At 35.9% G+C, this 21,420-nt stretch overlaps 1 long non-coding RNA gene across 1 annotated transcript in view; it reads left to right on the forward strand.

Moving 5' to 3' along the window:
• LOC140845045 (uncharacterized) overlaps positions 1–21,420 on the forward strand; it is a 99,005-nt gene that overhangs the window by 25,407 nt on the left and 52,178 nt on the right. Inside the window, exons 3-4 of the long non-coding RNA XR_012123668.1 lie at positions 5,950–6,047; positions 8,903–9,052. This is a non-coding gene — a long non-coding RNA (uncharacterized lncRNA). The remainder of the gene's footprint in view (positions 1–5,949; positions 6,048–8,902; positions 9,053–21,420) is intronic.

The following is a 21,420-nucleotide window of genomic DNA, read 5'->3' on the forward strand; positions in this document are numbered from 1 at the left end:
CTTTCTAGGTTTACATTTATAGTTTCCTAGGTAACATTTAAAAATTTTAGCCTTCTGGAGGCATTATCTTCACATTAAGCACTTTCTATGTTGGTGGGAATTTGAAGCAGTGTTTTAAACTGTGAAAGGTAATGTATTTGGGTAGACCTTCTGGCACCTTCAGATCACACTCTCGACAGCTGTGTACACTTTCCATGGATAGAACTGGCTGGGGTAACTTTACAAATGTTTCTTCAGCTTTAGTATTGACTCTTCCACTTGCTGGCTCTATGACCTCAGGCAGTTTTGTTAAACATTTTGTGTCTTAGTTCCTTTATCTGTGAAATGAATTGAATAATATTTACATCGTAGGGTTGTTGTGAGGATTGACCAAGATAACACTTGTAAAGCTTCTTAAAACAGAGCCCAGCAGATGGTAAACGCTCAAAGGTTAGGTATATTATTAACATCATTGTTGTTCTTATTAGTATTCCAAAACTAAATATAACTTTCAAGGCCCTTTTCAGGTTTAGGGTTTCTAAAATCCTATATAACCCTTATGTTAAAATCTAAAGTAATGTATAAAAATGCCCTAGAGGGATATAACACAAAATTACTTTTCTTTCTTTTTTTAATAGGTGAATCTTCATTTACCACTTAATACATCTAACCACTTAATACATCTAACACTTAAAACTTTTATATGCCTTTCACTATAAAAGAAAATGTAAATTATTTTGAAAAGTGGGAAATATCTTTATGAAAAATTCACTCATGTTATACACATTGACTTAAACAATATAATCAAAGGCATGGAGAAGCAGAAATTCTGCAAGAATATTTTCTTATAAGATACTTTATTACATGAACTCCATTAGTAAAAGATTCACAAGCCTTTCTTCTTATATTCCTAAAATGTCTGAATCTTTTGCTTCAGCTTTTGGCACCCCTTTGGATGTATTTTTAACCAGCAGCTGCAAATCCTAATATTTGAGAGGAAATGCATGCTTTTGAGTATTCACTGTAAACAGTCCAGCCAGAGTGGGCCATAAAGACTCCATCTGATCCTATCCAGTTTAAAAGGCAGGTTTAAACCTTAGGTCTCTGCCAAGTCCATTATGCAGCTCCCTCAAACAAAATACCACACTCTCACTGCTAAGAAATAATTCAGTGCCAGTAAGACACCAAATGAATCAATCTTCCGTGGAGATATTGGATTCACTACTCAGGTAGATATTAACTATTACCTGCTTGGTACATGGCAGTGCATCCCTTCTTTATTTCTGACTGTCTTGTTTGCCTCAGTATCTTCAGATTGCAGATTCTGGCCCAGGGGAAATTAACCTCTGAAATCTGAAAAAAAACTGGAAAGATAGTATTTGTTTTAAAATGCTGAACTCTGGAGATTGTGACAGAAATACTATGGAAAACATCAGTCTAACATCTCTCTTTACAGAAGATTGGACATTAATACAAAAGCACTGCTACATAAGTGACTGAGGACAAAAGTTTCCAATCACAAATTCTATGACAATCTAAGTCACCATCATTTCCCTTCCCTAATTTCGAAAAAGTTCTCAAAGTTCAGTGCACTAACTTGAACAGCACAAAACAGCATGACATATGGCGATTATCAGTAATTGCTGAGTACTCTTATTGCTAATTCAAGTATAATGTTGGAAAATGATTCATTGTGGGAAATATTAGCATTTAAATAAAAATGAAATTAGTGCTTTTATACAAAAATATATAGTAGTCATAGATAACCCTTCCACAATTTATCAATTTGCAAACAAGACATCAAATCTCATAAGACACAAATTGATGAAGATTGAGCAAAATGATACCTGTGGATACTATGCACTGACACAATCAGTATTTCATTTCATAAAACAAAATATTTCATAAGTGTTGAATAAAAATTTAGGACAGTATAGTCAGTCAAAATATAATAAAGCCAAACCAAATATTTCTTAGTTCTTATTTTTGGGTCAAAGAAAAACTCTGGGTATAAGAAATTGCTTGGAAGCCTATCAGAGAGGTGCTGGTTCTATAATCTACAATTCTAATTTTCAACCCTCACAGTAAGAAAACTGATCTGGAAAATTCATTAAACATGCAGATTCTTGAGCCCCAATCCCAGAGACACTGATTGAATATCTGAGTGAGGCCAAGGAGTCTGCATTTTAGTTGGTTCCCAGCACTGACATGGGCGGGTTTAGGGCCACTCTTGAGAGCTCTGATCCAGAGAAACACAAGTGACTGGGTCTCTGGGTCTCTGACAGAGGGAACACTTGGATAATGAAAAGAGGATTGTTGCCAAAAGGAAGAACAGTGATGGGTCAGGAGGAAGAGGAGGAAAATATAGCTCAGCTTCCCTGGGCCAGAGGACAGGATGGAGAATGGTGGCGAACGAATCCTGAGAGACAAACAGATGTGAGCTCACCTGTAGTGACTTCCTGTCTCATACTTCAGTACCATTTAACCTGATGACTAAAAGTCAGCCCTTAAAATAGACTTCAGACTGGCCCCTCTTTCATCTCATTTCTTACTACTGTCCCCTTACTTGACTCAGCTAGGCCTGCTAACTGGGCCTTAAAACATGATTTCCTCCTCTACTTACCTCACATCTTTCTTTAAACTCCAACTTTTCAAAAACCCTTCTCTGGCCACCCTATCTAAAACTACAAACCCTGCCAAACCCTAATGTACTCCCTATCCCCTTCCTGTCTTAACTTTATCATTTATTAACACATTCTATATTCATATTGGCCATTTTCGTTCTCTCCACCACTAGACTACAAGCTCTGCAATGTCAGGGATTTAACTTGTTTTGTTTACTGGTATACCCCTGTACCTACAGTGTTCCCTGGCACATTGTAACTACCACAATACAGGATTAAGTAGGTTTCCCACTAAAAAGTATGGTCTTGTTAACATTTAGAGACAGAAAGAATTTATTCAGCACTATAAGTAGAGAAAAAGTTTATTTGAAATATTAGTTTTTCTTTTAAAAACATCCTCTGTGTTCTTTTAGGGAAAAGAAAAATAAGAAAGAAACCGAAGTATGGGAATCCTTTCAACTGTTACAATGCTTCCAGCTATGTTTGTTTTCCATTCTTTCACAGACCTAAGCATTGGGAGTTATTATTTAACCCTCTCAAAAGCTAATGATTGTGTCACTTTAGCCTTGGGGAAATGAAAAACAGGAAACATTTTATTGAGGTTCATAGATTCATAAGAAATATTCTAAAAGGTTATTTGAAGGGTGTTAACAGAAATGGTTTTGAATAGAATTGTGTAAGGTAAAATAAAAATATATTTCTTTGAAAAATCATTAAAACAAAATTAGAAATGGGCTATTGATACCCTATTTCTTTATATACATGACTAAACCTGAATATTATTTTTTTAAACGAAACCATTATAGAAACAATGGTATTTATTGTTCTAATTAATAATGGCAAGATTACTGCTACTATGGTATATTGCAGAACCTGTTTCTTCCAAATGGTTTAAAAATAGGAATTGATTAAACAGGGATGACCTCACCAGTTCATTTGAAACTGGAAGGAAGGCTTTGTCCACCTCAAAATCTTTCCTTCACTCCTTCCCCAATTCTTGTTTCTTTGGAAAGTTCTTTTATTTGTATATCACACTGGAATTTCCTCTCATAATAGCATGAAAATACCTCCACATTGTTCGCAGTGACACTGTAATGGCCTGGTGCCTTTCCAATGTCTCACTTGGAAAGCAGCTGAGTCTCAGTCAAAGGACAGGCCTCTGATAGTGGGTGCATAGAATCACAGGGGGGTGAGAAAATAAGATTGAAATGGAAACAGAAGGTAGAGCAAGGAAGTGTTTCAGACCTTCGACTTTGTCCTATGTACAGAAGGCAAGCGACTTTCTCAAAGTAACACAAATATCTTTGTGCTTCCTGATATTCCATTCCTGTTCCATTCTAGCATTTTTAAAACTTAAAATCTCTTCATCAGATAAATTAACATTAACACATAACCATCACACTCTTACTATGTCTCCAATGCTTTCTAAATCCCTTCCCAAAAGATTCTCTCTCCATGTCCCTCACTCTCTATCCCTCCATTTCTGTCTCTCCTTCTTACTCCTCTTTCTCTCACCATTTTCTATTTCCCCTCCCACACCCCTCTGCACCCCCTAACCCCTGCCACACTCTCATGCACAGTACCTATTGAAAATTGCTCACTCTTATCTGACTTGTTAACTGTGCACCTACTCTGCACCAAGCACTGGTAAGTGAATTGCATGTGTTACCTCATTTAACCCTTAAACCAACCCTGAAAGGTGAATACTTTTATCAGCATGTTACAAATGAGGAAAGCCACAGAGAAGTTAAGTAAATTTCCTAGCTATACTTGTTAATCAGAGGCTAAAACCAAATCTGACTGACCAAAATCTTTACATTTAACCATCACACTATATGGCCTCTCTTTGACCCCCTGCCATGTCCAACATAGGATTGTCCTTGAAAAGCCCCTGACTTTTGTGTGTTAAATAAATAAAAACATAGAACGCCTGGCAGATCTACTGTTTGTGACCCTCAGAATGGATTTCCTTAGTCCAAATAATTTTCTTTTTGGCTATTTATAAAGCATCATTAAATACTTTTAAGAACAAAAGAAGCAAACATTTTCATTCAGTCTTATGTAATGAAGTGCAATTTAGACCTAATCCTTTTAGTCCAGAGATGGAAGGGTGACATTCTAAACAAAACCCATTGTGTTCTTTTGTGCTGCCATAACAAGGTATTTAAAGGATGAAATTCTGTCTGGCAGATGGATTTCCTGGCATCACTATACATGCATCCCAGAAATTGTTTTGTTTCATAGGATTTAAACAAGATACCTGACATTGCTCAGAAGACATTTCCACTTATAAATATGGTAACCTGTTAGGTAGGGATGTTAGGGGACATTACAAAGGTTTTTAAGTCTTGTGTCCTACTTATAATTTTGTATGATGTGTAAAAAAGTGCATTTACTGAAACTCATCCTAGCTCAGACTATGTTGGTTTTGGTATATAATATTCTTATAGCTCCTCTCATCCACATTTGGAATTTCTCTGTATCTTGTGGCACAAGAAAATGAAAACATCCTACTATATACCCAAATGAATATGGCACAGAGGACATTCAGCTAGATATCTATGTGGCAAAGTTACTCCCTAGATTAGAGTACTTGGAGAGCATTCCTTGCCATGTTACTTGAGGCTGCTTCAAAGTTATCAGAACTCCACACATTCTTAGAGTTGGGAAAATGCCTTTTATTAAAAAATGCAAGTAAAGGTTCTGGTAATGTAGAAGTCTCCCTTGGGACTATAATAATAAAAAAATTAAAAGGGCCAAAAGAAGAATCAAGAGGCAGACCTTTGCTTAGACAAATTGAGTGCTGACATCACCGAAGGTAGCCAATTGTGGTATCTCTTCTCTTCTTGAATATCTCAGGGCTAGAGACCTCACATGGTACATGACTAGTTTGAGAATTAACCACAGAATTCCTTTTCTTTCTCTACCAAATTCTGTTATTTCAAAAAACACTTATGGAGCATCCTCTGTGTCTGCCATTATCATAAGGACTTGTTATACCAGAGAAAGCAAGGCAGCCAGGCCCTTTGTGGTGGGTTTTAAAAAATGGCTGCAAAATTCTTAGACACTCTTCATGCTGAGTGGTGTATATACATTCCCTAGGGGTCATGTAACTACTTTGACTAATAAAGTACAGGAGAAATGATGCTATGTGATTTTCAAGACCAGGTCATAAAAGGTGACGCTGATTTCACTTGCTCATGAGAAAATTCACAGTCGAGGTCCTGAGTTGCCACGTAAGAAGTCCAACTACCTGAAGCTGCTAAATGTAGGAAGCTAACCATATGTAGAGGCTACCTGTCTGTGCTCTGGTTGACCCCAAATGACAGCTTGCTTCAACCACCAGCCATGAGAGTGAGTCTTCTTGGACATCCAACCCAACTGAGCCTTCAGATGTCTACAGTCCTGACCAACCTTTGATGACAGCTTCATAAGAGACTCCAGGTACTTAGGTTTAGACTCCAGCTAAGCTCTTCCCCAAATTACTGTCAGACAAAATCACAAGCAAAACAAAATGAATGTTGTTTTATACCAGTAGGTTTTGGATGGAATTACTATATAGCAAGAGTAAGAGATTTTGTTATCTGGAAGTAGGGTGTTACCAGGACCAGTGAGCCTCAAAAAGGCTGTCAGTGAAGACTTGAGGAATAGTGAGTGGAATATTTTTGGGGGCTTAAAGATAGAAGATTTTGGATTTCCAGTGGTGGAAGTTTGAGAAAACTGTCACCTGCAGAAAATAGAAATGTACCTAGTGAACTTATCTGGCTAAGGGTATTTCTAGGCTAAATGTTCAAAGTGATGTAATTTCTTTTAGCTGAATGTCATAAAATAAAAATAAAGAGATGTGAGCTAAAGAAGAAATTATTCCATTTGCAAGCAGTGTGTAAAACAAATAAAAATGGCCCTTGATTGCTAGGTTCAAAAATAAAACTGTTTTTTCTTCCTAGTCTCTTCCCAAAGACTCTCAAAAGTAAGTGCCTCAGGGCAAGATCAAATCCACGGTGCTGTCAGGAAACATGGTCTTAGAGTAAATATGAAGCAAAATGTATGACTGTAAAAAACCCTTTCTTAAGATGGAGAGATTTAGGTGACCATTCAAGGACCCTTTCAAAAAGCCTTCTACTGATACTCAGGATGTGCCTCACAGAATCTCCATTTTCAATTGAACAATTGCCCTTCTGAGAATCTTAGAGGAATAGGTCCACAGCAAACTCACAGGGAACCCAAGGTAGAGATCTACTCTTAGGTCAACTTTTCAGCTTTTGCAAAGGAATACACTGTTTAAGATTGAGTATTTTAAGCAAAAGTCAAGGTATCATATCATTATATAAGCCCAAACCATCCCAAGTTGCAGGTGAGGTTTTGTTTTTGTTTTTGTTTTGTTCCTTTTTTTTTTTTTAGAGTTTTATCTTGACAGGCTCTGAAATATAACCTTCTCTTTGGAGTGGCAAGAGTGTATATGGCCATCTGCTTTTGCCTGATCAAAGGCTCCTTCCAAGTTCCATTTGTTGAGACAAAGTCCCTCAGATAGAGGACGTCTAGTGCTGAAGTAGGCATCAGGCAAGCATCAGAGTCCCCAGGAAGGCTGCTCACCTGTTGACCATACACTGCATGTATTCTTACCCAGTTCAGTTTCAGGGAACAGACAGAAGGGTTTTGAGTTTAAAGAGAGCATGCCATGTTGCAGTAGTGGCAGGCTTCAGAGGCAGAGATGTGAAGGAGATTAAAAGAAAGTTTATAGGCTTGGCATTAGGTAGCACACATGATCTCAGTTCTGCCAGAGCTTCACCTCTGTGATGAAATACTTGACAACATCAGAAAGTGTCCTTGATAATGTGGAGTGCTGCTGGGACTCGTAATCCACTTCTCCTCCATGCACCAACAGCAAGAAGAGTTCTCTGGAGATGTGTTAATACTAGAGACTCTTGTGCAATGAGCCACATGACAAGGTGCTATTGAACAGTTTGGAAAATCAGATTCAGTTAAAGCATGTTATTACAAGAGCAATATACAGTAAGGCATTATTAGAGAAGCCTTAGAATTCATGGGGGATCTAAATTATCCTTGTTAGTAAAACCTTTTTTTTCAGGAAGATCAGAAATAGGGGTAAGGATGCTTTAGTTATGGAACACAGCCAAAGTGTGGAGTTGAACTAGAAGCCTTAACTGAGACTTGGGGAGTTGCAGTTGATGTTGATGGTTTAATAACTTTCCAATTAAATCAACTTCTCTGCAAAGAATGTCCCAGGGAGTGGTTTTCAACCTCCTGCTCTGATCTGAAACCCACTGAAAGTAGAAGCCCTGGTGAGGGATCTTGTCCATTACTTAAAGTCAGTGTGTGAGGTCTGATCTCAGAGAGCAGCTGGAGCCATTCAAGTACAAACCACCTTTAATTAGGGAGCTGCTTATTTATATTGTTCGTATTCAATGCATTGCAAAGTATCTCCCTCCCCACTTTTAAACCAATGATTGATTATTGTAGGATGTGTTCCTTAATGTGGGACATCTCTGTAGGATCATCTCATCCTTGAGAGATATTTGTGGCCTTGCCTGAGCCCACTGTTTCAAACTGTATCTCATTTCAACTTCTTCTTCGGCTTGATCTGCTTCCCTTGCTCCTGCACAGATGCTGATTTTAGGAGCATTTCCAATAAAACTCCTGTATGCAAATCCTGAAGGAACTTTACCTGTGATAGTGGGGTACCTTTATAAACCGAAACTGCTAGGAAGGGCAGATCCTGAAGCCTTCTTTATTCTGATGACCTCCTTAAGGGGTTTTGTGTAAATAACACTGAGTGTAGGAGATACTTAAATTCTATATAAAAGAAGGAGAAGAATTCAAAATTCACAGGAAGCAAGTTCATAAGGAGGGAACCAAGACCACATGAGGAAGTAAAAAACAAAAGAAACCTGGTAAATGTGGGGGGACAAAACTTGTTGAAACCACTGAAGGGACTGAGTTTTGCACTGGGGCTGATGAGAAGATCAGGTAGGTATTTGTAGATATAGGAGTCACACACATCGGATCTATGCCTCTTCCCACCCTGCAAGACTTCGACAGATCATTGAAACTGGAACTTAGAGGGGTAGAAAATAATCCATGGCAGGTATGCAGATTACAAAATACATTTGGTGTATCAAGCTGTAGTATTCTTTTAGAGCTGAATTTTTTTTTAATGCTAGTATCTGTTTCTTCCCAAATGTACTCTCTTCTTTTTAATTATTTGCTATCGCTATTGTGATTTATCAATATCTCTATTATAAACCTTAGGATCATTTTTGGCTTTGCTCTCTCTCAAGGGCTATATCAAATACATCTGGAAATCTCATTGGCTCCACCTTCAAAATATATTCAGAAATCAGGAAGTTCTCCAGGAAGGATTGTGAGACCAACCATAAAGTTGAATCCACATTAAAAAATGAAGGGCGCTGGAAAGGGAATAAAGCAAGGTAATATAAAATTAATTCTCTTATTTTAACTGTTTCAAATTATAACTATCTAAAGTAAAAATAGTAATAATGTATTATATATTTATCACAAATATAAATGAAAATGTTTAACAACAGCAGATGGGAGGGAGGAATTGGGCAAATACTATTTTATATTAAGTACTTATACTACATATGAAGTGATATAGTATCATTTTAAAGTAGGTCTTGATTAATTAATATGTATATTTAAAAACCTACAGCAACCACAAAAAGTTTTATAGAAAGGTATAAAGGTATAATAAATAAACTAAAATTTTAAAAATACTCAGCATAATTCAAAAGTAGGGAAAAAAATGAAAAAAGAAACAGAACAGATAGAACATGAGAAAACAGCAAGATAAGAAAACAGCAAGGTGATAGAATTTGATGTTGACATAGAATAATTACGTTAAATGTAAACAATATAAATACATGAAATAAAAGTCTTAGATTGTCAAATTGGATAAGAAAATAAGATCAAACTGTATGTTTCTACAAAAAACCTATTTTAAATATAGTACATAGCAAGTTAGAAGTAGACAGATGAAAAATGATATACTAAGAAAAGACTAATTTAAAAAAAGCTAGAATAGCTATATCTTATAATGGATACAGTAGACTTTAGAATAAGGAATGTCACCAGGGATAAAGAAGAATATTACCTGATATTAAAGGGATAATTCTCCAAGGAAACATAATCCTACATGTGAATGAATCTAGCAACAGAGCTGCAAAATGCATACAGCAAAAATTGAAAGAAATTAAAGACAAATTCACAGTTATGGTTGAAGACCTTAATACTTCTCTCAGTAGTTAATAGACAAATAGAAAATCAGTAAAGATATAAAAGACCTGAACATTCTTGATAACTCCACCTTATTTATACTTAGCACTCCACTCCTAACTGTAGAGGACATTTTTCCAGTTCAGTTGGAACATCCAACTGAGGTAGACCACCTCCTGGGCCATACAACAAACCTTAGTACATTAATACATGTAAATGAAGTGAAATAATATAAAGTATGTTTCAGACTTTAACAGAATTAGGCTAGAAATCACTAAAGCAAAGATAGCTAGAAAATCCCCAGATATTAGAAAATAAAACTATTTCTAATTAGCCTATGGTTCAAAAAAGAGGAAATCGTAAGGAAATTAGAAAATACTTTGAATTGTATGAAAATAAAACACATTAATTTGTGAGATGAAGGGAAATATTTGTCATTAAATGTTTACATTGCAAAATACATTAAGAATTCAGCTACTCAGTGCTACTTATAATCTATCACTCTTTATGCAGATTGCTGAAAAGCCCTTCTCCGATTTCTTTGCCTCTGCCCCTGCCTACTATAGTCTATCAATACAGCATCCAGAGTAATTAATTTAAGTCCTATGTCAGATTGTGTTACTCTCAAAATCTGACATTGGCTACTATTTTTCTTAATGTAAACATGAAAGATTTCATAGGATCAACTTGGCCCTATAATTTTTGCCCCCATTACCTTTCTGGTCTTGTCTCCTGGTTCTCCCCCTTCATTCAGTCCATTTAGGCATATAGCCCTCTTGCTTGCTTCAAGCACATTAAGTGCACCCCTGCTTTGGGCCTATGCACTGACTTTACCCTATGTCTAGAATGGTCTTTTCCCCCAAAAGTCACAAGACTAACTCCTTCACCTCCTTCATATCTTTGCTTAAATATGTTTTTCTCAGTGAGGACTCTCTTGACCATCCCAATCTGAACTGCGTCTGTCATTCTATTTTTTTTTAATTGAAGTGTAATTGATATACAGTCTTATATTGGTTTCAAATACACAGCACAGTGGTTCATCAGTTTCCCATATTATTAAATCCTCATTCCCACTAGTGCTGTTACTATCTGTCAACATTGGAAGATGTTACACAATCACTGGCTATTTTCTCCATGCTGTACTACTATCCCCGTGACCAACTTATATTATAAATGAACATTTTCTGCCTCTGTCATTCTTAAATCACCAATCCTGCCCTATTTTTTTCCATAGCATCCATTAGATTATAAATTCCTTGAGGATGGTGATTTTTTATTCTCACAAACATCTAAAATATTGCCTGGCATGTAGTATGCACTAAATGAGTATCTGAGAGATTAAGGGGAGGGGTGATTAGGATGAGGAGGGAAGGGAAAGGCTCCTGGGAGAGGAAGCTTTTATGATTTCACGTTGTCAGTATTGAAGTTTGGTGTAGTAAACTCTATGCTATTTCTTACATATAACTGCTCTCAAATATTCAGTGCCCCACTTTTTCCTCTTAATATTTATTTCTGTGGTAAGCCCTTTAGACATTCTTTAATTGCAATTTTCATTTTCTTCCTGTTTCTTTATATGATTTTGTAGATTTTCTGACTTTAAATGTCTGGTATTTTTTAGAGTAAATATTGGATTCATAATGGGAGTGGGAGTTGAGAGTATGTATGTCTACATGGCCTGGAAATTATATGTTAATATACATAATATATTGAGTCTCAGGGGGAATCTATATTCTGAAATGGGTTTGTGTCTCGAAAAAATCAAAATATCCATCAATTATGTTCATGAGACAATTTAGGGTTTGAGAATTTGTGTCTTGGAGTCAGACTCCCTGAGAGTGAATCTGGGCTCTGCCCCTTACTAGTTGTGTAATTTTCAACACATAACAACATTCTGAGCCTCTGTATCTTGTGTAAAATGTGGATGCTAAAACTGACAATCATTGGTTCTCTGTGTGCACAGAAAGAGATTGTACAAGGCTTAGCAGAGTATATGAGACCTAGTATTCAAATGACAGTTGTTATGGTTATTAATATTTATAAAATCACTGTTTTTAAATCAGTTATTTAAAACTCAAAATGGTTTCCCTTTGCAGAGTTACCCATACTAGATGAATTCCCAGACTATATGAAATAGCCTACAGTAAGTCAGTAAAGACAAAGTCACATTCTATACCTGGATTGACTATATAAAATTGTCTTGATAGAAGAGAACTGAACTCCCATGAGAAAAAGGTCTCTGTTCATTCACTGAATCATTCCTCAGCACGTACTTTTTGCTAGGTACTAAGTTTATTCAAGTGTTAATTTTCCTTTACTCTGAGTTATGAAATTTTCTTGCACAGAAGCTCTGTGAGTGAGACCAAGACATCCCTCCTGCTTGGTGCCTACCCCCTAATCTGTCAGGTGGTAGCCATGTGGACCTTCCCATCTCCTCTCATTGGAATATTTCTATGGCTTTACCAAGGCCTGCACTCAGGGATATTTCTCAGGTTCAAGTTGGTTTTCCCCACTTATTTCCTACTGAAAATATTTTCACTACTACTTTCTCCCTACTTCCATCTGGAACCACATAATTTAGCTTTAATTTCTCTCCAAAGTTAAACGTCCCTGAAGATAATGCTACATTTTTTTTAATTGGCATCAATGGGATGAAAGGCAAGGGCCAATAATAAGAAAAGAGTAAAACCAAAAAAAACCTCTCCCCACAACAACCCTCAAAAATAAATTATCCTGGTAGTATAAAGGATTTGGGTCCTGAAGTTTACAATTTTTCCTTGATTTTTAACTACAGCTGCATTTGTATTCCTGAAACTCTTCCATGTGTAAATGAAAGATTCTATTTCTTAAGGTCTACCCACAATTTGGTTTAGTTATTAAGCCTACCCCAAACAATTGTCTTTGAGACAAGATTAGTTTTTGATTTCTTTATGAGGCCAAATTGGCAGTTTTCATTGGCATCACTTTCTAGACAATACTAAAAACTAACATACTATTTAAGTCTGCCTCAAAAACAGAATGCCATATACAAGTATGCGCTTATCAGTGCGAGAAGTGATTTTACTTCTTCTGAAAGGCTAGAAACAGTTGAAACTACACTAGAATGCTCTTGGGCTGCCCATCAGCATTTCATAATCTCTCAAACACCCTGTGCTTTTCTGTCTAAAGCATAGTACATCTTCTTTCACATTTTGAGAATTTAATTCAAAATCACTTCACTGGCTCTGTAAAGAAGTTAAAGCAGTGTTCAGCCTTTCATTATCTTTCAATTAATTATAATCCTCAGAACAATTTGGGCATGAGAATTTAAACTGTCAAATTTGTCTTCTGGACTGCTTTTCTTTCACAAATTAGTGTTTCTCAAAAGCATCCCATAAAAATAATGACACTGACATTTTAGACAAACAAAGCAGCTGCTTTTCTTTCAACAGTTGTCTTTGCACTAGAAGGTACAATTTTACATCTATAATTACATGACAGACTGTATTTCAAAAACACTTTTGAAAACTGGCATTTGGTCCTACAGATGATGAAACCTTGGCTTCACTGTTGAACAACATATACTTTGTGAATGATGTTTAAAAAAAAATTCACAGAAACTTGTTTGATGGCCAGATGTAAATGATGAATTTTAGGCACTTATTAAAATGTTTGCCTTCAAAGCACTTCTCTGAAAATGGAAGCCATGCCCCTCTGAACCATTTATCCAGTTCCTTTTATTATCTGATGTCAAAAACTGTCATTCACAACATCTGGATAGAGCTTTATCTCCATAAAATAGCTGGGAAATCAATAGATTGTAATCCCTCATTAGATTTTTTTTTTGACTATTTATGTGTGCAAAGCTTTATACCATGTCTTTTGTAGGTAGAAAATATCAGACATGGCTTCTGTTTTCAGGGAGTTTGTAAGTAAATAAGAAAGAAGGTGTAATAATATCTTCTGATGTAAATAATCATGTCATAAAAAAGAAAATTCCCCTTAAATATCCATTTTATTTCAATGTAGAAAACAGAAATACAAATCAAGGTAATGTTGAAGAGACTCACATAAGAAGAATCCTTTATCTTTTTTACTGTCCCCTCAGTTTACTTGATCCCCTTTCCCCTTTCTTGGACTCCTCCCTTCCCCATGCCTCCTGCAATTAAATTCAGACACTTAACCTTCAAGATTTACTTTTATGATGGGATATGCTTCAGAATTTACACACATGTACCTTGGCTAAGTTTCTTACCATGTGAAACATAAAATAAATTCTGCAGCTCAGATACACATCTTGTGCCTTGTTCCCCTCAGAGTGTTGTATATATTTAGTCTCATTTAATCTTAATAACAGGACATCAGTACAGATTGACCTATTTGTTAAAAGAGGCAAATGAGATGCTCATAAGCTATGATCTAATGTATCACATATCCATTAGTTATGAGGCTGGCATTAGAATCTGGTTTTTCAAAAGTTCTGCCCAAAGGAATTCTTTACTAGGTTTTATCAACAGTTTATGACAATAATTGGCAGTTCATAGTTATCCTAGAACAGCTAAACTTAAAACAGAAATGGCTGTGTCATCCTCCCAGGGACCATAAAAACAATCTGAGCAAAGAGTTTAGAGATATACAGTGTTCCGAGACAGTCACGGCCTCAGGATTTGAGCTACCCCATGGTGGGTGAGCAATGGACCCTCTTCCTAGCCAGGCTGGGAACACAGAGCTGATAATGGGGAAGCCAACAGTGTACACAGTTTGGATCCAAAGCACTAGATTTCAGTTCTACTTTTTTTAGTCCCACAGATTATACCACTTTTCCCAAGTAGTTAACTGACAAATCACACTTCTGCTTCCAACTTTGAGCCAACCTCCAATTCAGATATCACCTTTCTTTTCTCTTTTCCTGTGCTCAGACACCCCATTATTCCCTCCTCCTGATGCTTCACCATACTTAGGCCTTTATAAGACAAGCTGAATTTTTATAAACAAGCTGGGGGGTAGGGGTGCTCACAGAGAAAGAATATTATATGCTACAGTACAAGCTGCTCTTTCAGACTTTATTTACTTTTCACATCCAATGTTCACTTCTGACTGTGAAGGACAGCCATTTCCTTGGCGTATCAGTCAACCAAAAACCATACGTCAGAGTTCTAGCCAAGTTCCCAGAACTGTCTAGCTTATCATCACTTTAAAGTCCAGAGAAAATATCTGCTGAATCTCTTCTCATACTTCATCTGGCTGTCCTTCACCCTTGATATGGTTCTCTCATCTTTGTAGTCTAAAGCTTTTCAAAAATTACAGAAATCTCTACTTAAAAAATAAAATGGGGAAAAAAATTTCAAACAGGATGAACATTCATAAAATTTAAGTGTTCCTAAGACATAATAAATATTCACAAAAGAGCCAAGGTATTAGCTATGTTAATACCTTTCATGGATTCATACAATATTTTCTTCAAAGTATCCTAAAGGAAAATATTGAACAAGATCCCAAATTTTCCAAAGTAAGCATTAAATGAATGCATATTTTAAGCAACAACTGATGAAAAGGTATTTGTTTTCATAAAATTCCAAGTTTTGTTCAGTTATATTAATAATACCAAAGCTTTCATAATAAATAAATTCTTATTCAACATCTGTTTTTAATAAGAAAAAAACCAGGTAATAAACAAGAAACAGAAGTATGCCTCATTTACCTTCAGAGTTAAAACTGTAGATGACTCCCTGTGAGCCAATACTTCATTTCCGAGTCAAGCCTGTCCTTGTTGCAGACTTCACTGAACCAGATGATTCTTTACTGCCCTAAATCCAGAGGTTATCCAAAATTCTACATTAAGCAGCAAAATAAGAAGTAAAAATTGAGAGTAGCTAGCTCTGGTTTTTATTATTTTCCCTCCATGATTTCAGGCCAATTTTGTTTTTGATTAAGAGAAGAGTCCTCACCATGATGGTGCTGGTGATGGTAATGACGTCTCTGAGAGAGAAATAAGGCCATTTGAAGTGTCGGGAATAAGTGTAAATTCCCTAAATCCTTTAGTTCTTCTTTGTTTCTTGAATATTCCTTCTGAACAAGTGAGTTATTTCACATGGAAAACTCTGGTCCTGTTGTAACACAAATGCCATTGGCAATTATCTGTGAATTGGCCTTTACTCCTTCAAGCACTCTCTCTTCAGGATTCAAAAAAGCCCAACTCTGGATTTCCCGCATCCCTAACTGCCAGTCTTTTACCACCTCTTACATACAGCTTGCTAAACTTTCAGCCAAGATTCACGCAGGAAGTTTGAGAAGAAATAAGACTTTGAGAAGAGAATGGTGAGCAAGAAAGGAAAAAAGTCACCGGAAACACAGGTGTCCCAGCATCGGCCGCTCGTTTTCCGTCATCTTGCAAAGAACGTGCTGATGATACTCCTATTATCAGCATTTCCTTAGGGTAGAATTTTATAATGATCTACAGGGTAAGAACAGGGTTTATGGTGTTCTATTAATTCAGTCCTTAATACCATGTCAAAATTGGCACTTAATAGATGCTTTTAGTCAATACTGATATAACCTAATGGAACAGGATGGCAAGCAAGGCCTGTTTGATTTTTTTTTTTTTTTTACAAATACAGAAATAGAATTACAGACTTTTGTGTGAGTCATGGCCATCGTGGCCTCCAAGTCTCTCTTCTAAGATGTCCCCAGCTCAAAGCCACATTGTGCTGAAAAATGTATTTTTGCCTAATCTTTTGGTAACTGCTTCCACACGATCTCTCTTTCAGTGAAGTGCACTGTTGATACACTGCTTTTTCCTCCTCTGACCATTCTCCTCACTCTTCACTCTCTTCTCTTTAATTCTTCATTGCCATCTCTAGGTAATGCTGTTAGTAGTAATCCTGATGTATTTAATGTCTCCCTTCTTAACAGTCTTGTCTATACAACATAATATAATAACTATATACGGTGTTCTATCTAGATTGTGTGGGCTTAATATCCCCAGCTAGATGGGAAATGCTTTAAAGGCAGAGTCTGCATCTTGCCATTTTTATCATCCCCTCACTGCTTGCCTTTTGTTGGACACATTGGGAGACAAATGTCCTCCAAGTATCCCATACCCTGCAGAACTCTAGACCTCTCTAGCACGACGCCCTCCTGTGTTCTGCCACTGTTTTCTCTCCTGACATGCTCTGCTTTATCCCTGTTTCCTCACTGCATAGGGAAATACCCTGTCCTCAGAGCCCAAATTGATAAGTAGTTCTTCTAACAGTAATCCATGATTATGGTGTTTTACCAACAGCCAACTAAAGACAAGGCCCTGCCTCTCTAAACTGATGATGAACAAGGATTATGGCAAATTAATGTTCAAAAGATCCAGAGACATGTAGAATTTTGAAATCCCTAAAATTACATAAAAATTACCTACAATTATATAAAGTAGGTGGCCAAGCACTCCAGCTGGGCATCAGGTCATGTTTAGCACCTCATCCTGATCACTTGGCATGTCGTTGTTCTAGTTACTTCCACTTTGCTTCAGGGGAAGCTCTTACTGTAAGTGTTGACCAAGAATGAGAAGTTCATGCTGATTTTCAAAAGTATAAAGTGAACTGTAGAAAAGAAAAAGAACAGGTGAAATGTTCTTTTAAAAATACAGAGCTACTATGTGACAGACTTAAAGACAGAAAACAGAGTTTTGGAAATAAGATAGAAGACACATAAGGGAAAAAAGGCCGCAGTGTTTTTAAAGAGCTGATGAACTAAGAAATCCGAAAAAGAAATAACTAACAATGAGTTGACAATAATGGAGAAAATTTTGAATTTTTTAGAAACATTGTTAACTCAAACATTACTCATACTGCACACTGATTTTAACTTGTTCAAAAATGATATTTTAGTGTATGAGTAGTGAAGCAGGGAGAGTTAGAGTGAGGGAAATAAAGAAATATGTAAGAGTTGATTATCTTTATTATCTTTATATTTATTTATATTTATTTTTATATTAATATTATTAATATAATAATTATTTATATTTATATTTATATTTACAGTAATTAATATTTATATTAATATTTATATTTACAGTAAAAGTGCAGTCTTTAAAGGTCGCTGGAACAAGTCTGATTATGAAATTGTGTTACTATTAAGATTGTATTAGATCATTGTTTTTCTTCAAAACTTTCACATTCCACTCAAGAGCTTACAGTTAGGACCAGGCTGTCCATGAGTAGCTTATTGAATGGGCAGGACTAAGTTATGAGTTGTAATTATAGGTCTATAATGAGTACTATTGAATTGTTTTATATTTTGGTGAAAAGTCAAGTTTCTTAATTTTAGTGTTTCATCTCACCATATTCATTTACTTGGTAAATGCAGCCAAAGATTTATGGCAGTATAACTAGGATTTAGTGGAGCAATGTCACTAGTCATTAGACTTTAGGTTGCTTTGTTTTATTAGATCTTACCAGCTGTGTAAACTTCGATAAGGTACCTAAGTGCTCTATCTATCATTTCTCAATAAACTAAGTTACTAATTATTTCTACCTCATGGGGTTGTGAGGATTCAATGAAAGAAAACATGCAAAATACTAAGTATGGGTCAGCTATAGAACAAGTATATGATTAATATTAGTTGTTTTTATTCCACTGCTAATCCAGGTACCAAATCTTAAACCATAACTTGTAGAAAATATATTAGGGAAATATTTTTAAATCCAATGATTAGTACTGGGAAGCCATTGTTTTCAGAGATTCTGTCTGTGACATATACCTTTTAGAAATTTACTTTCAGCCTTTATCAAAAAGCAGCAGTGGATTTTCAGGATAAAGATAGACATACTTGTTGATTATCATTAGAGAATTTCCAAACTTTATAATATTTTTCTTATAATGCATTTGTGAGCAAAATTTTCTGTGTATCAGAGCTTGCCATGGTTTGGACTACTCTTCTATTAGAATAATACTTTAGTGCTTTATATATGGGCCTGTGATCAACAGATTTATTACCTCTCTCATAATAATTTTAAAATGTTCACCAAATAAGTTGGTATAAAAGTTCTTAAACCTTACTCTTAAATTACATTATTTTCAGCATTAATTATAAGTTAAATATGTGAAGAATATAATATTAGGATGGAAGTGGTTAGTAGAATGGAGAGGCAAAAAGAACAATAGATAGAGTTTTTACAGATCTGGATTCTAGTCCTGGATATGCCACTTATAAACCATAGGCATTTGGCAAGTTTAATTGTATAATATTATTAACAACCAATGTTTGCTCACTCTTTTTAGTCTTTATGTGCAAGACACTTTTTCTAAGTGCTTTATGTTTATTTGCTTTATTCAATTCTTATAGAAATTTTTGTCAAGAACTGTGAAGGGCCTGAGATTTTATCCTACTTGGAAACTAATATGTTAGCCTAGCACAGCTTCATGGACTTTGACAGAAGACATGAGATTTTTGGATCAGAGAGAAAAGTTTTTATTTTTCACATCAATATTAACAGCCAGAATATCAGCATTTATACCAAGGTTCTGAGGGCCAGGTGATACCTACATACCAGTGGGTCATGTTATAGGAGAGGAATCCTGAAGTTAGGGAACCCAAATATTTTATAGTGAGCAGTAAGCATTCCATGCTCTTGCTCCAGAAAGAGACCTCTTTATTTGATGGACAGTAAGCAAACCTGCCCTTTGCTCTGGAGGTAGACATTATCTCTTTCTTTCAAGGTTGTCTATAAAAATCTTGGAAAAGATAGTCCAGAACAAAGGTAGTGAGTGTCTCTGGTCAAAAAAATGAGAAATCTATGGAGAATTTTCTACCAATACCCATGAGTAGAAATTATAATTAACTGATTTCACAGATACAGAAACTAAGGAACTGAGAGGCTAAGTAATTTGCCCAAGGCCTGTGTGGAACTGGATTCAAAACCAGTCATTTCCAAGCACCTGGATCTTAACCAGTATAATCAATTGATATTACCTTGAATGTAAACATTATTATTTAAATATATATTTACATGCAAATGTGAATTCTAAGTGCCATAATATCTGCACCTCACTTTCCTTATCTATAAAGAGGGCTGGGCTTAGAGGCTATCTGAGATCTTCTCAGATTTAATATGCCATGATTCTGAGATTTATCCCTTAGAATGAAGAGACAGCATATGTAAGTGGATGTGATACAGACTAGAAATACAGAGAGGAAAAGAAGAACATCTGTTTCATTGTGGACATCAGTATATATTTTAAAAAATTATCAGGACCTTTGCATTCCTTAATTAAGTTTTATGAGATTCTTGAGAAAAATGAGTGTTGGATTACTCTTCAGAGTATTTCTGGCCTTTCTAATTATAGCATGCGGCTAGAGTAAGCAGATACTTTATTTTCCAACTGCCCCTATCATAAAACTTCCTTTTTCTATAATATGAGTGAGAATATTATCTAAGAATAAAATGAGGGCAGTTTTCAAGCTTTTCATGCCTGGCATGTTACCAGGGAAGCATGTCATGGATAGAGCATTACCAAAGAAGGGAAGGAAAAGCTAAGAAACTGTGACAACATTAGTGAGACAGACTTTTAAGTCCTCTTCACATCGAGAGAAACTCGAGATGTTTTTCTTGAATTGGAAGCTGGCTTTTAAACTATATTTAGATATTGAATGACATTCTAACCTAGAACACAGTATCAGACAGTTTATCTTATCATCACAAGTTAGGTTGTGGTCACATGCTGCCTGTTTCCTGAAGCCTTTCAAGACCTCATTTTCTTGCCAGAGAACAGAGAAGCCCTCCTCCTCCTTTACATGTTGATGTTTGTTAGAAGTCTGATCTTGACTCTCCTTTCCTCTCATTCTACCCACTTTCTTTAGGGTGTCTCATGTACTTTCAGAGTGTCAAAGACCGTGTATATGCTAATGAGCCCGAAGTCTCTAAATATGGCTCACCACACTCTCCTGAATTCCTAACCTCTGCAATCAACTTTCTATTTGATGTTTCTACTTGAACATATCAGATATTTCAAACTCAGCTTGTCCAAAATGGAACTCAGCATCACTATCAATATCACTGCTAACTCACTTCTCCTTAAATATTCTCTATATCATTTAAGGGCATCACTATCTACTCAAGTTCCTAAGCCAAAAACCTAGACACTTGTAGTTTAGTCTCCATATTCAGTTAATCACCAAGTCCTATTAACACTTTTTCATGAATTTCTCTAAGTCCACCGACAATATCTTTGTAGAAATTGCTATTTTGATCTTGACTATTCTATCATTCTCTAATTGGTCTCCTGCAGTCAGAATTATCTCTATATCATGCATATTTGATCATGTTAACCTTCTCAATGACTTCCCAGCTACCTACTAAATAAAGTCTGAACTACAAATATAAACTTGCAAAGCATCCATAATTTGGCCCCTGTTCACCTCTCCAGCTTCATATTGACTAAGTATTTTTATTTTGGGCATACTAGTCAGTTTTTAGAGCATCACACCAAGCTCTCTCTTCTCACCCCTCACAGATTATTCCTCCTGCCTTTGACATCATTTCCATTATAAAATGGACATTCCTGCTCACCCTATTTAGTTTAAAAAAATCTCATATTC

The sequence above is a fragment of the Manis javanica genome, chromosome 12, assembly GCF_040802235.1.
Source record: "Manis javanica isolate MJ-LG chromosome 12, MJ_LKY, whole genome shotgun sequence".
In the NCBI taxonomy this organism is placed as follows: Eukaryota; Metazoa; Chordata; class Mammalia; order Pholidota; family Manidae; genus Manis; species Manis javanica.